The sequence below is a fragment of the Melitaea cinxia genome, chromosome 6 (genome assembly GCF_905220565.1).
Source record: "Melitaea cinxia chromosome 6, ilMelCinx1.1, whole genome shotgun sequence".
In the NCBI taxonomy this organism is placed as follows: domain Eukaryota; kingdom Metazoa; phylum Arthropoda; class Insecta; order Lepidoptera; family Nymphalidae; genus Melitaea; species Melitaea cinxia.
Genome location: NC_059399.1, coordinates 2,936,969 through 2,949,394, shown reverse-complemented (window position 1 = coordinate 2,949,394; position 12,426 = coordinate 2,936,969).

Here is a 12,426-nt window from a genome sequence, read left to right as displayed (position 1 = left end):
ATTAATCGATTTCAATTTGATATAGATAAGTAGGGCAAAGATTTAGTAGTACAGGTCAACTTCAACGGGTCTATGATTTATTTTACTATATATTATATAAGGAAATACATAGCCTATATTTGTAGTTGAAAACATATTTCGTGTGATTTTACTTGTGTTCAGACCCTATAAAAATTTTGCGATATTCTGTAGGTATTGCTTATAACAATATAAAAACAGCTTGTCTAGTTGCTTGTAAAAAAATATCCAAATGGTGTCATTTAGTTTCAGCGTGAAAGTAACAGTGTAAGCTTTATCCATCTATCTATCCCTTATCTTAACAAAATTTCACGATTTTGATGACGTGCGTTGATAACGTCTATCTTGACCTAATCAATAATTAATTTGTTAGGAACAATTGTCCTTGTTAGGTAATTGCTATATTTTTGTCTGTTTACTGTAATACCATAATAGTTCAACGACCGGTCGGAAGACTGGCCCTGAGGTAACCTTAGTGTTTTCTCAATGCTATAGCTAGTACGAGGTATTTTATTGTAAACTTTTTATCTGAGTAATTACAGTTCATTAACACTTATATATGTATATTTTTTGTTTGTTTTAATTACATCTTGCGGATTTAAATTTATTAGCTCTACGTACAACGATATTTTCGTACTAAGAATTCGTTTGAATAAAATTATATAAATGGTTGTTGATGTATATAAGAGGAAAATTTTTATGTAATTATGTTGTAGTTTATCTTGCCGTGATCTTTGTCATTTCGTTCAATGCTAACAACCCTATTATAATGTTACATGTGTTGATTTGATAACTAAACAGCAACAAATACATAATAAAAAAATAAGTTAACAATTTTTGCTACCGATTGTTACAAAAAATTCCTTAAAAAGATTCTAGTAGATTCTGAAAGGGTGACCGATCAGAGCGTAGATAATATTCATTATCAGAGACAGATTGTAATATTGATTTTTTTTATTGGATAACACATACATATATTCACATACGGTCATCTGTCCCTAAGGTAAGCAACTTAATACTTGTCTTATAGGTAACAACATACACAACACAAGCATACTTTAGGAACAGATGACCGTGTGTGTATGTTGTAAATATTTATTTATTTATTTAATTTAGATTCCTTGCTACGATGTACATAGAAATAAAATATATAAAATACATAAAATATATATCGTAGCTTTTATAAAGTATATCTGAAATATTAACGGAAGCGTTGCGTTACTTCTCGTATAAGTTTGAAGTTGTTTACGGAAATTAAATATTTTTAACTTTCTACCTTAAATTCGGCTAAAAATAACTTGACAAATATATTTATTCCGGATTTATGTTACTGACTTTAACGTTACGTTAACATAAATAGCATTAACATTATGTGTTAACTTTGATACTGGCAATAACTTGTACACAACGTCGTAACTTTGATTACAGTTTAAATAGAAATTCAAGAAGATATCTAAATTATCATACTAAAATAAAATTAAAAAGACATTGAAAATTTTAGAGATACGTCTTTGTTGTATTAATTATGCGTTGCTGTACTTACGAGTAGTAGGTACTTTAATGTTGGCAGGTCAAGTACCAGAATCACGTGACACCAAAGCATTTAAATTAATATTGTATAAAATTATGTTAAAAAAAATGTAATATATTGTTTGATAATTACTAATTGATTAAATAATAACTTTTTAAAATACGAATAAAATTGTAAATTTGATCATGTTTGTATGATTATGATAAGGAGGTAAGGTTAGTTTCTTAGTAAAAGAACTTTTTAAGGGTCATTGAAAGTAAACTATTCCTTGCGACCTTTCACCCCGCGTTACAAGTTTAGCGGTACCAAGGTCGACCAGACTTAAACTTTTGTTTTAAAACTAAACTTATACTTTCATTTACACACATTATTAATTGTTTACAAGAACATTTTTTTATCAATTATATTTCTAATTTTTAACTAATATTACTCAATTATCTCTATATTAAATTTAGAAAAATTGATTAATTATTTAGTTAAATGGATACAAAATTAATTTGTTTCTTCTATATCAAGTACAAATGGGATAAATGCCTCTTAAACTTAGTCAATCGGCCAAAAACCTCGCACCAATGAACGAACTAAAGGTTACATGAGTCATTTTATATTTACAAGATTTCTATTGTTGGTACATTAGCACAAGCACACCAATACTCACAACACTAAATAAGGTTCTCAGTGTGCATATGTGAATACGCTTATCAAAGGAAATGTCAGTCCGATATAAAAAATATTCTGGCTTAACTGTAAGGACAATAAAACATAGGACAATAAATGGTAAGTAAGACAACTCAGAAAATATTTTGCAAAACTAGTTAATTACCTGTACGTTTCCACAATTCCATATTCGACAACATTGGGATGTAGACTCTTTTGTAAGGGATAGGCTGTATTAAAAAAAAATTGGAAAAATTATGACAGGGACGGATATTTTAAAAAATAGCCTATAATATTTTGTGATAAATAATATTTAAATAAATAATAAACAAATAAATATCTACACAAAACACACACGGTCGTCTGTTCCTAAAGTAAGCAACTTAATGCTTGTGTTATAGGTAGCAGCCGACTGGCTACATTTTTTTTTTTCGATAAATATGCTTATATAAATATATAAATAAATATTTATATTACACCCAGACTCAGGGTGAGAATCTAACTCACAACCCTCGGTGCAGAAAGTAAGAAAGGTCACTACCAACTGCGCCAACGGTTTAGTCATATTTGTCACAAAATATTTTGCGTCTAATCAAGCCGAAGCCTTCTTCGTCGAATCTTTGCTGAAGTTGCGGCAAATACATAGTTTGTTTATTAGAAATGTTGACTATGTTAACGTTTATGGGAGTGATGACAACCTGTAACCTCTGGCTTACTTGTCTGGTTTTCGTCTATGAAAAGCAGTATCTAAATCTTGAGATGGGTACTACTTACGTATGTAACTTACTTTGATTAGTTTATTTATTTTTTCTTATGTTTTTGTGTTGGAGTTTGTACTTCGAAGCTTCAAGCTTGCTAGTAGGTACTTAGTAGGTCGGTATATGACTTTATTTTTTTTTTTCAGTCAAAGTAAATTTTTGCGTACAATTTTGAATTAAGCCTTTATTAGATTAGTCTGAGAAGAAGAAGAATTTGATTATTCTTTATATCATTTTTAAAAATCTTAACACTTCTTTAATAGATTGCAACACTATTAGTGTCGTGATAAGTAAGCAAAGCAACTTGAAAATATTTAAGTTATCTGTGACATATATTATTTTATTGTTCAAGTTAGCTAAAGATATATATCTTCTATACATACAACAATACAATAATTATTATCATAAATGAGTTCAGTTTTTAGGTGTTTTTATGACAGGTCCGTTTTATATCAAATACTTGATTGCATTATGCAAAACCAATATTTTCATAAAAGTATCTTAAAGTGCAATGAAGCTCGGGATGAGCTTTCTTGAACATATTCTATGCTGTTTGTGGATTATCGTCTTTGAATCAGTGCCAAGTTCGCTCCAACAATATGTTTACTTTTCTATGGTTATACATAGGTTACTATTTTGTAATCAGTCATTTTTAATATGTAATAAAGTCGTATCTGGACCAATTTTATAAACATTGAATATTTATCTAAACCAATCATTGTTTGTCATTATAACATTAGCAACTACATTTTTTTTTTTGTATTTCTATTCGTATGACTGCGATATCCTCAAAAAATTTAAACCGGTTTGATAAAACTTACCGCAATAATAACTTTTTAATATTAGACTGTAAAGTATAGTGACGTAACTCAGAAGCAGAGCAGTAACTATTTGCTTTAACAGGAGCAAAGCAGATTGGCAAGCAGTATGGAAATCAACATACATAGTATACCTCCATGAGATTTATTTATCACTGACAATAATAAAAACCTTACTATATTCTATATACTTGGTTATTCTATGTTAATTACAAACTTTACTTTTCGTGATTGCTCTGCAACTATTATAAATATAAATATTAATTTTGTATGTTAAATACAATACACATTCGTTACCACTATAAAAGTACAGAAGTAACTAGGTCTAACTAGGAATGTCTGTGACACTTTCATTTAATTACAATTTTGGTTTATCAATGGAAAATTTTTAATCCTTGTATAGTGAAATATATAAGACACATCAGTTTTGTTATAATGTATCAAAATTGCCACGATGAAACTGGCAATGACCTTGCTTTTTTACCACTGAGGTTTTTTGCGAAAAAAAATGCTCGCGTTGATTTTGCTCGTAAAACGACGAACTAATAATCATGAATTTGAACCGAGTAATAAAGTATGAAATATTAAATGTATGTACCTAATATATGTATCGTTATTTCCAAAGCATTCATTCGTATAGGAACGTAACGGTATTATTAATTTATAATGTAGATACCCAAAAGTTCAATGGGTCGAAGAACAAGTCCTTAATTCAATCTCAAGTGAAAACCGATTCAATAATTTTCTTCGATAATTAAAGGAATCGGTATGTCGATACTCTGAAAATGTCTTAGGCTTAGGAAATCAAACGCTATTTACACGTACCCTCTTGGATCGGTTACTGAAGTAGAAGTTATTTATTGAAATTTCGAATAAAGATGAAATTACTTAGTAGAAATCATTTCACATTCTTGAAAATGGATTGCACTAATTTATAACGAATACTAGATGTGTCTATTTAGTTAATGTTAATAATAGAGGATATACCTATAACACACAATAGTTACATTCTCTTTTAAAGCATATATAACGTGTAGATAGATATATTGCAGCGTTTATGCTGAAGAAGTATTATATAATTGACTTTATATTATTTAATTACGGATCAATACTAGCTGACCCCGCAAACGTTGTTTTGCCATATGTTATTTATAACACCCCCCCCCCCCCCCATAACAAAGGGTTATGAAAAATAGATGTTGGCTGATTCTCAGGCCTACCCGAATGCACACAAAATTCAATAAAAAACTGTCCAGTCTTTTCGGAGGAGTATGTTAACTGACATTGTGACACGAGAATTTTATATATAAGGTTAAATTCTCTATCCGTCTTACAGTTGAAACATATTTAATAATGTATCCATATTATTAAGATGATTGTGGTACGAAACGTGACATAATAGATATTCAATGTTTCTATATAAACACACGGTTAGAGTAATTACAATATAGTTTATTTCCAATTGAAATACCATATAAGATGAATTCGTTAATAATTCAACGATTCTGAAAATTCCCATATCGTTCCCAACAAATAAGGTAGATTTTTAATACCTTGCATTAACATAGAATAAATCACACGTCTAAAATGTAGGTATACATCTATTTTGTATTCATTCCTATGAATATTTTAAAATCGTACCAGTCCAGGTATCGACTCAATATAACCAATTAATATAACCTATATAATATTTTCTAATAGTTCATAATGTGATAGTTCAGAATAAAAATTATGGTTATTGCGAAAAATATAGGAACAATTCAGTAAACTTAACAAATATTTACTTTCATGCATTTGACAGTTCACAAGACGACTAACTAAATCAAATCGTTACTTTTCTGTTTAGAGCCTTTTTTAACTGGGCCGGTAGGGCACAGCAGAATGTATCCTGCTCAAAATGTGGAGTGGCCCGACTGAGGTAGTACTTCGGCCTTACAGAATATAACAGCTGCATAATACTAAAGGGCCTGTTTTACCGGTTGTTGATAGAGTTTATCATACACAAAAGTTACGTAAGACACAACAAGAGGTAAAACAAGCTACCTACTAAAGACCTGTTTTGCTTCAATTCATAAACTACTAAATTTAGATTCACAATTGCGATTAGAAATATTCCAATACCATAATTAAATTCGACGGTGAAAAAGAATAATATATCATAAACTTTTATCTATTGGATACCGTCAACCGTTAGATAACAACAGACGGTGAAACAGGCCCTTAATAGAATAGGATATCTGGCACATAAATAATAGATTTTTCTGAATACAAATATCTAGTTTCTTTTTTTTTTCATCTAATATTTAAACATGTTGAAACTTATTATCCCGATTCCTGAAGGTCACAACTTGTTGATAAGAATTTCTGCCATTTTACATGTAAAGAGACTTTTCAGTATGTACATACGTTTTCATATGTTTATCCACATTTCCATAATCCGTTTGCTATTCCGATCTAGATTTGACGTCTACTGAACAGTGATCGCTATCTGACATTTCCTCTTATGAATAAACCCACAACGCTTAGAATAATTTACCTTTCGAAGTCAACCTATATCATATGTCGGTCAACAATGTTGCAAAGATTTCTGATTGTACAAAGAAAACACCTACAAAAAATATAAATGGCAACTAAAGAATATATTAAACTAATGGAACCATAGGTATATGTCGAGATCTAATCTAATCGACTAAGATTCGATTGAAATTCGGATAAGGAATTCATGTTTTAAGGATATTGTGTCACAATGATTTGAAGTTTTTAGTTGTAATCATCATGATTAGTAGTCTCTAAAACGTTGGGCAGCTCTCAACATATTCTGAAATTAAAATTGAGTTTCGGTTGGAAATCCAATCATAAATCTTTTTATTCTGAAAATCTGAAATAACGATTTGGTTTTCTATATCGAAAGTTACCGATATTTTTAAGCCGAATTAGTTGTTTAACGTAATAAATTTTTAACAAATTCATTTCTCACATTGCGTAAATAAACAGTTCAGAACTGCTTCAAACATTTAAATGTTGTTTTATAAAAACATACATAATAGAGAAATAATTACAATTAAAACCAAATGCTAGTTGTAAATAATTACCTAAAAACTTGGTTTATTTTATTAGTTTAGACTAGCTAAATTCCAACAAAATTTATTTCATATGTTATTTATAGTAGAGTAGATAAAATAAACAAAAAGTCGGTTAAAAATATTAACGAAAATATTGACCTTGACCTTGAAATGGACTAAGATTAGTTAGGTCTACTATTGTGCGCGTATCATAGAAAGTCCTGTTAAATTAAGTCTTAAGTTTTAAACCGACTAGAAATAGAATGACATGTTGGCCCACTAGTGTTTATTTTTGTTAACCCGGATGATGTAATTTTTATACCTCATAACTTTTTACTTGGCTTACCGATTTTGATAATTCTTTTTTTAATCGAATTTTGTCATGTAGTCTCATTTAAATATAATCGAGATCTGACGAGTCCTTTTTGAGTTATCTCTAGTAATGCGTATCTACTAGACTATTATAACTATAGATACTACTTATAGTCCTTCCGTTTTTTTTTTTGTTTTCTTTTTGTTTTTTTGTTTTTTTTTGTTTTTTTGACGAAGACGAATTCGCTAGTATAAGTTAATATTACACAATGTTTCTGAGAAACTTATTAAGTTGTCACTTATAAATATTTCATAAATCTAAGAAACAAATGACACGTCGACAGCTCATCAACTGCTTAGGAGAGGGGTTCAACCGGGTCAATTATATGACGTCTGTATATTCTGCGTGTTCGTCATAGTCAAATGTTTATACGAGTATAACTCTCTATTTTGTATTCATAAAATAATCCCTTTAAGTTTGTTTTGGACGCTAACGTTTGTCTACTTATAACGTTAACACAACAGTTTTCAATAAACATACTCCCTTACCGCTAAATTATTTTGAATAGAGATCTTGGGTTTTACAAGAATTTTCTTTCTATTTTTTTTTTTTTTTATATTATCATAAAGTAGGTTTCGACACTCCACTTCTTTCCTGTTAAAAAGTTAATTTTATACTTTGATTACACGTGTCACAGTAATAATTCAGTAAAAAAGTAAGTTAAAAAAGTAATTTATTCGTGTTATAATGGTTTCATGGCGATACTCCAATTATGTGCCAATGAAATTAAAACCGTAATAAGGGAACATCTCTGTTACAACATAACTTCTAAAGAATCACATGAAGGTTGCAAATAGGAATTCACATATCACACCCTCTTTTCTCTTATACGAATATCTAAAACTGATGAGCTATAAAACATTAACGATACACACCAAATACTAACGATAAAAACTAAAAAAATATTTTAATCAAAATAATTTACAGATACCAGTGTCTTTAGCGATATTCCTACTATCCTCGTTAAAGATTGAGTTAATCTTTCGTTTTATTCTTTTATTAATTTTAGGGACTTTTGTCTTACACGGACACGCTAGTCCCATTGTAACTTTTACAAAATAATCGCAACACGCACAAAAAATAAACGAAAATACCTCAATTACTAAAATCTAGTTACATAAATCAACAAGGAGTAATTTGTGAAAATCAAAAATCATTCTAGCAGATTCTAATAAGGGATCCGATAGAAGAGTTAATCTTGTAAATATAAAATTAGAAATCAATGCATTTTTTATTTTTCTTTAAAAAAAAAATAGGAATTGTTTTACCAGTTGTAAATAACGCTGCTTGACGGATGACAGTATCTGACAGTAAAAAGTTTCATTATTCTTTTTTACCATAGAATTATTCTTCTAAATTTATGAAATATCTCTATTCGCATATATTAATTTTAAAGCTGTAGTTTATTAATTGAGGAGAAACAGATCCTACCGGCGTATTCTAGCTCCCGCTGTCAAAGTCTATTTGTATCATCATGCGTCAAATAGCGTAATCCACAATTGGCGAAACAGGCCCGTAGAATACAGTGTCGGTGTTTGCTTACGACATTTCTATATATCATGAATTGACATTACTTAGTAAGGACACGTTAATTTTACTATTTCAAAACGTTATTATTCTATAAATTGTCAGCAGAAACGTAACTCGTTAGTTCCAGTTACCGTCGTCGCATCTGCTGTTTCCACTTTCAAGTGATTCACCGTTACGTAACAACACGTTGCAGTTATCTCCGGTAAGGTCAATGTTGGCCTCGTTCTGTAATCACGTGGACAACGGACAGTATCGCTTATGTAGGTTTATTATGTATTTCAGATATTGTTTTCGCTTATCAATTTAAAAAATTATCGCTGTTTTATTTAACATGTGAAATTAATTTACAATAAAATTATGTATTGTTGGAATCGGTGTGATTCTCTTTTAACCACATTTATGCTTTAATAATATCCTATTGTGTAACATCGAGAAACTAATCTGAATAACTGATATACTTTCGGAAACATTTTAATATGATAAAAAAATTAAATACAATAAATTTAAAAATGCTGCATCGTTATAGCGTAGCAAATTGCATAGACGACGCGACGGGTCTTTTATCGGCAACCTCACGGAACGAGCAATACTTTTAAAAATAACAAAGTCATTCTCTTCATAGTCCTTTGGGAACCTACCTCGGTGAAAAAGTCCTTAGAATATTTTTTTGACTCTAAATTCTAGATCAACTTGTAGGTAATTGAGCTTTTTAATTCTAAAATGATCACCGTGTGTACGCGCACAAGGAAGCGCGATGACGTCACGGCGACCGGTCTGCGAAAAATGCGAAAATGAGAAATAATTATTATTGTATACTTATTATTATGCATTAAAGTTGTCTATATTAGTACTTCTATTTATTTTGCTGAATCCATTGCAAATGGATTCAGCAAAATAAATAGCCGTGCTAAAGTACAATTTTTCCTCTCGCTTCAGCCTGTTATATCCCACTGCTTGACCTCTTTCCCCATGAAGGAGAAGAAACAGAGCTTAATCCACCACGCTGCTCCAATGCGGGTTGGTGGATATATTCCCTACTATGAGTAACGATCGCTATTAGATGTACGTGATAACAACCGGGACCGACAGCTTAAGGTGCTCTCCGAGGCTCGGTGGGGAGGCCCACAAGGATTGCACAAACACCCAGACCACGGCAAACATCTGTATGGCCAATACAAATGTTTGTTATGTGCGGGAATCGAACCCGCAACCGCCAGTGCTACAGCCACATACCAGTGCTGTGACCGTTGCGTCAACGCTCCGTCTTCGTCCGTCTGTCATAATTTTTCCTCTACTCGTTAGGTATATATCATAGATCAATTACAATGTAAAATTTATATAATATTTGTTGATAAGATAAACTCGTATGATCTTTGACGGAAAGGTCGGCAGTGAAATTAAGATAATAATTTAATGAGTAATTTATGTGATTAATAATAATTATTACTTATTTTATATAAGAATTTTATAGTGCTATGTTTATTTTTATAGTGATTGGAAATGTACGCTCTATTAAATAGGAATATTTAAAGTGTTAATAAATTATCTTTATTTATTTATTTATTTTTTGATGATAATTATTATTAACAATATCAGTATTGTGCATATTGATTATAACTTAATTTATAATATTTTAAGAAAATGTTATAAAATTGTCATTGTCCGGAAATTTTCCTAGTCTGTAAATTTCAGAAGAAAATTCATATAAGTACCTGAAAGACAAATTGAAATACCTGAAACCTAGTGGTGTCAGTCCGGATTATAACTTACGATTATTTGATCCATGATTATATGGTTATTTCGGCTTGATGGGAAACATAAAAGTGTTGGTCACCTTCGATTCTTGTTTTCTGTGTTCCGGTAAGGCCGTTTTTTATGATGTTATTTAATAAGCGTGTCTGAGTAATGGAACTTTCGGGAAAAACGTATAAGGAACCGCGTGTCGCAAACACGAAAGGTTTTGTACGGTAGCGTTATTGTGTTGATAATTTACGCTGTCGCATATAACTCAAGTTGAATATTTATTGTATGGTACACCTTTTAACGTCTATTCCTGTATAATATATATAGAAATTAAGTGTACTAAGGTCATCGACAGGGATATTGGTCGGAACTTACGGTATCGCAAAAATATATGTTGCTAAGATGTAATAGTAAAATAATTCTTTCGTCCATCATATGTCGATAATTAGATTTGAAATTCTAAAATGATCAAATACAATAAATTTAAATGAATAATCTTCAGTTTGTAGTATGTGACATCTATTTATATACATTACCTACGTGTAATTTGTATTTAATCCATGATCGATTTTTCTAAGCTATCGCTATTCGCTATCGCTTAAAGATTGCGTTGCTTTTGCAAATGTAATTTTATTATTTGTTGACTGTATCGCACCTTTAATAAAACAAAGATGTAACTCAAAATTTGTGGATTTGGAGATTTTACAAGAAAACCCGTCTTCGTCGTGTAAAGAATAGGTAGACTTCGACTCCGGCGTTTTAACTATAAGATACAGAGAGATACGCGACTGTTGCTCTCTTTTCTATGAACTGGAACTGACAAGTCAGTTCTTATAAAGTGGCGTGATTCAGAGATGCACCGGCAGTGAGCGGAGATTAAAGTGCTGCCGTTTTGAGTAACATCAAATAATTCGATATTAGATTAAAAGGGATTTAAAATAAAAAGATGATTTTTGTTATACTTCATTCTCTCAGAAAACGTATTTGATAATGATGTGTAAGATTTGGATTTACTTCGGTTTTGTTTTAAAAATTGACAAATTTTACAAAGTTAACGCCTAACACTTCAGTTTTATATTGAAATATATGCCTTAGTTGTTGGAGTAATTGGTTAAGTATCACTTTATTGTAATAAATAAGGCTATTTATAAAAGTCACTTTTGTTTACTTCTTTTTATTATTTAGAATGACGAAAGATAAGTAAAAACTTTCAACATTAATTCCCTTTTCGTGTAAAAGTTAAGAATAACTTGTAACTGTTGTGCTTATTTGTATAGGTTTTGTAAAAGGAATCGTCTTAGAGCTCACAATTTTTGTTAAGTTTCAGCGTATCGAGCGTAAAAGTTATAAGATAAACATAATAGTGTATCATTACAACCTATACAGTCCACTGCTGAACATAGGCCTCCATAAGCTTTCGCCAAAAATAGCGTGAACTTATGTGTTTTGCCCATAGTCACCACGCTGGGCAGGCGGGTTGGTGACCGCAGGGCTGACTTTGTCGCTCCGAAGACGCTGCTGCCCGTCTTCGGCCTGTGTATTTCAAAGCCAGCAGTTGGATGGTTATCCCGCCACCGGTCGGCTTTTTAAGTAATATAATAATAGTGTAATAAGTTATAATTTTTTTTCATCTGATTACTGTAATTAATGTGAAAGTTTATGAGGATGACGTATGGATGGATGATTGTTACTCTTTTATGGCAAAACGACTGAATAGATAATTGTCATTCAACAATGCTGCTATTTTGACGTTAAATAATTATGATTATTATTCATCCTTAAAATATACTACAGTGTTATGAATTATTGTTATTTTAGACTAAAGAAGTTATGCAGGTTGAAGAGGAAAATCAACAAAATACATATATCTCCAGAGGCCAAAAATGTAACTGCAGAGCTGACGAAAATGATGACACCGACTCAATATTTTACTGTC